Source organism: Schistocerca serialis, unplaced genomic scaffold (genome assembly GCF_023864345.2).
Source record: "Schistocerca serialis cubense isolate TAMUIC-IGC-003099 unplaced genomic scaffold, iqSchSeri2.2 HiC_scaffold_557, whole genome shotgun sequence".
Lineage (NCBI taxonomy): Eukaryota > Metazoa > Arthropoda > Insecta > Orthoptera > Acrididae > Schistocerca > Schistocerca serialis.
Genome location: NW_026048143.1, coordinates 27,501 through 31,966, shown reverse-complemented (window position 1 = coordinate 31,966; position 4,466 = coordinate 27,501). Strand labels below are relative to the sequence as shown.

Genomic DNA, 4,466 nt, shown 5'->3' with positions numbered 1-4,466 from the left:
TGATCAAGTTTGGTCATCTTTCCGGTAGCATCGGCAACGACAGAGTCAATGCCGCGTACCAGTCCGAAGACCTCACTAAATCATTCAATCGGTAGTAGCGACGGGCGGTGTGTACAAAGGGCAGGGACGTAATCAACGCGAGCTTATGACTCGCGCTTACTGGGAATTCCTCGTTCATGGGGAACAATTGCAAGCCCCAATCCCTAGCACGAAGGAGGTTCAGCGGGTTACCCCGACCTTTCGGCCTAGGAAGACACGCTGATTCCTTCAGTGTAGCGCGCGTGCGGCCCAGAACATCTAAGGGCATCACAGACCTGTTATTGCTCAATCTCGTGCGGCTAGAAGCCGCCTGTCCCTCTAAGAAGAAAAGTAATCGCTGACAGCACGAAGGATGTCACGCGACTAGTTAGCAGGCTAGAGTCTCGTTCGTTATCGGAATTAACCAGACAAATCGCTCCACCAACTAAGAACGGCCATGCACCACCACCCACCGAATCAAGAAAGAGCTATCAATCTGTCAATCCTTCCGGTGTCCGGGCCTGGTGAGGTTTCCCGTGTTGAGTCAAATTAAGCCGCAGGCTCCACTCCTGGTGGTGCCCTTCCGTCAATTCCTTTAAGTTTCAGCTTTGCAACCATACTTCCCCCGGAACCCAAAAGCTTTGGTTTCCCGGAGGCTGCCCGCCGAGTCATCGGAGGAACTGCGGCGGATCGCTGGCTGGCATCGTTTATGGTTAGAACTAGGGCGGTATCTGATCGCCTTCGAACCTCTAACTTTCGTTCTTGATTAATGAAAACATACTTGGCAAATGCTTTCGCTTCTGTTCGTCTTGCGACGATCCAAGAATTTCACCTCTAACGTCGCAATACGAATGCCCCCGCCTGTCCCTATTAATCATTACCTCGGGTTCCGAAAACCAACAAAATAGAACCGAGGTCCTATTCCATTATTCCATGCACACAGTATTCAGGCGGGCTTGCCTGCTTTAAGCACTCTAATTTGTTCAAAGTAAACGTGCCGGCCCACCGAGACACTCACTCAAGAGCACCCTGGTAGGATTGCAACGGGGTCCGCCTCGGGACGCACGAGCACGCACGAGGCGCGTCGCACGCCTTCAGCTCGCCCCACCGGCAGGACGTCCCACGATACATGCCAGTTAAACACCGACGGGCGGTGAACCAACAGCGTGGGACACAAATCCAACTACGAGCTTTTTAACCGCAACAACTTTAATATACGCTATTGGAGCTGGAATTACCGCGGCTGCTGGCACCAGACTTGCCCTCCAATAGATACTCGTTAAAGGATTTAAAGTGTACTCATTCCGATTACGGGGCCTCGGATGAGTCCCGTATCGTTATTTTTCGTCACTACCTCCCCGTGCCGGGAGTGGGTAATTTGCGCGCCTGCTGCCTTCCTTGGATGTGGTAGCCGTTTCTCAGGCTCCCTCTCCGGAATCGAACCCTGATTCCCCGTTACCCGTTACAACCATGGTAGGCGCAGAACCTACCATCGACAGTTGATAAGGCAGACATTTGAAAGATGCGTCGCCGGTACGAGGACCGTGCGATCAGCCCAAAGTTATTCAGAGTCACCAAGGCAAACGGACCGGACGAGCCGACCGATTGGTTTTGATCTAATAAAAGCGTCCCTTCCATCTCTGGTCGGGACTCTGTTTGCATGTATTAGCTCTAGAATTACCACAGTTATCCAAGTAACGTGGGTACGATCTAAGGAACCATAACTGATTTAATGAGCCATTCGCGGTTTCACCTTAATGCGGCTTGTACTGAGACATGCATGGCTTAATCTTTGAGACAAGCATATGACTACTGGCAGGATCAACCAGGGAGCTGCGTCAACTAGAGCTGAGCAGCCGGCCGCCCGGGAGTGTGTCCCGGGGGCCCGCGCGAACACGCAAGCGTCCGCTCAATTATTCTGCAAACAGGAGGAGGCTGAGCTCCCCTGCACAATACACCTCGAAACCCTCTCAGGTCCCGGCGGCGCGCAGCGCCGTCCTAAGTACTTGGTCGGGTTCGAGAGGGGCGCAATCGCCCGGAGTTTGGCGAGTAGACGCTTTAGGTGCGACCACCCGTGCTCCCAACTGAGCTTGCCGCTGCCGACAGAGGCCCGGGAGCGTGCTGTCGTGGCATTGCCGGCGGGAGACAACACGCGCCACCTACGGTGGCCGGCAGCTCCAACGCCAGCGCCACAGAAGGACAAAAGCCCCACTTGGGTGCCGAAGCGAACTCTCCCAGCACAGCGCACGCGCCAACACGTCCGCACAGCTGCGATACAATCCACCTGCGAGAACCGCAGAGGCGACCGAGCAGCAGACGGCGTCGCGGCGCCGAGCGCCGGGCGGCGGCGCATCCTCAGCGCACACAGTCCTCAATCGGACCAGCACACTGCAGATGTCCACCGCGCTTCGCACCGGGCCCGCGAGGACCTACTTTGGCCGCACGGCGCCGCGTGCAGGGTGCGCCGGCGCGCAGCTGCGCCGCCTGCCGCCTCCGTCGGCCGGCGCGCCTGCCACTGGCCGCCCCCACCAGCCGGCTGTAGCGCGTGCGCCCACGCACCGCGCGGCCAGCACGCCGGGAGGCCCCCCCTCACCGGCCGGGGACGGTCCCACCCAGCCACCGCCGCGTATCGCTTCACACCCACATGCCATTCACGTTCGTGGGCATGGTGGGTATCGCTGAAACAACCGGTTGGTAGCTCAACCGATCGTCGCCATCACTGATTCACCTCTAGCGAGAACAACCGCACCACAACGGTTTACCAGTTCTTCATTTGCGTAACGTCACCAGCAAACGTAGACGTCCATCGCCATTTGCAAATTCAACGATTGTTGCATGCCTGTGTCAGGTGTCACGACACACTATGTCTGCCCACATACACGCAACAACATGTGCACGCTTCGCGAACACGTGGAAGGTGGCCCCCGTACGTATGCGATGTCCATTGCGCGAACGACTGTCAACCGGCCTCTGTCGCATGTCGCAGATGTGGAACGCAGTGCACCATGCTATCACGGTGTGTGAGAAGAGACGACTACGTCTGACAACACGCGCCACTACATCAACAGACGGCTCATGCTGATCGCCATCCACGGCATACCATACTTCAATCCAGCTCTTATAGGGAGACGACACGTAGCTGAGTGCACAATATTTGGACCGTATGGTTCGCCGTTGTTGGCGCAGTCGTGGTACGGTCACACATGTACCACGATGTATCATTCAGTACATGAGGACCAATGTGCAGTACAGTGTGTGATTTGGACGTACAACATCAGCGGACAGTTGACACAAGCCGTACCACAACGTAGGCTGTGCTTCGCCATGCGAATGCCAATGAACAACTGCGAAGGGCATTGAGCATGTACGTCCTGCTGCCATCCGCATTACAGTGTATAGCTGCAAGGTGTTTAACATGAAGCGATACTCTGGGGACCGGGCAGTGCGAGTAGCAAACTATATTGCGGGGGTTGCAGTTAGGCAACACTACACTAATTTAACGCGTCGTATGACAATTACAGAGCAGGTTAAGGCCCAACGTGTGTTGGGTTAAGGTACAATATAGGTTAGGTTAAGGTACAATATAGGTTAGGTTACGGTACAATATGGGTTAGGTTAAGGGACAATATGGGTTAGGTTAAGGGACAATATAGGTTAGGTTAAGGGACAATATGGGTTAGGTTAAGGGACAATATGGGTTAGGTTAAGGGACAATATGGGTTAGGTTAAGGGACAATATGGGTTAGGTTAAGGGACAATATAGGTTAGGTTAAGGGACAATATAGGTTAGGTTAAGGGACAATATAGGTTAGGTTAAGGGACAATATAGGTTAGGTTAAGGGACAATATAGGTTAGGTTAAGGGACAATATAGGTTAGGTTAAGGGACAATATAGGTTAGGTTAAGGGACAATATAGGTTAGGTTAAGGGACAATATAGGTTAGGTTAAGGGACAATATAGGTTAGGTTAAGGGACAATATAGGTTAGGTTAAGGGACAATATAGGTTAGGTTAAGGGACAATATCGGTTAGGTTAAGGGACAATATGGGTTAGGTTAAGGGACAATATAGGTTAGGTTAAGGGACAATATAGGTTAGGTTAAGGGACAATATAGGTTAGGTTAAGGGACAATATAGGTTAGGTTAAGGGACAATATAGGTTAGGTTAAGGGACAATATAGGTTAGGTTAAGGGACAATATAGGTTAGGTTAAGGGACAATATGGGTTAGGTTAAGGGACAATATAGGTTAGGTTAAGGGACAATATAGGTTAGGTTAAGGGACAATATGGGTTAGGTTAAGGGACAATATGGGTTAGGTTAAGGCGCAATATGGGTTAGGTTAAGGCGCAATATAGGTTAGGTTAAGCGACAATATGGGTTAGGTTAAGGGACAATATAGGTTAGGTTAAGGCGCAATATGGGTTAGGTTAAGGCGCAATATGGGTT

The 4,466-nt window shown here is 52.4% G+C and overlaps 1 non-coding gene across 1 annotated transcript; it reads right to left on the bottom strand.

Moving 5' to 3' along the window:
- On the bottom strand, nucleotides 1-1,850 carry LOC126448074 (small subunit ribosomal RNA; the record flags this gene model as incomplete). The annotated part of the gene is made up of 1 exon (XR_007583961.1): nucleotides 1-1,850. It is a non-coding gene; the product is annotated as a small subunit ribosomal RNA (ribosomal RNA).
- Nucleotides 1,851-4,466: the final 2,616 nt, after the last annotated feature.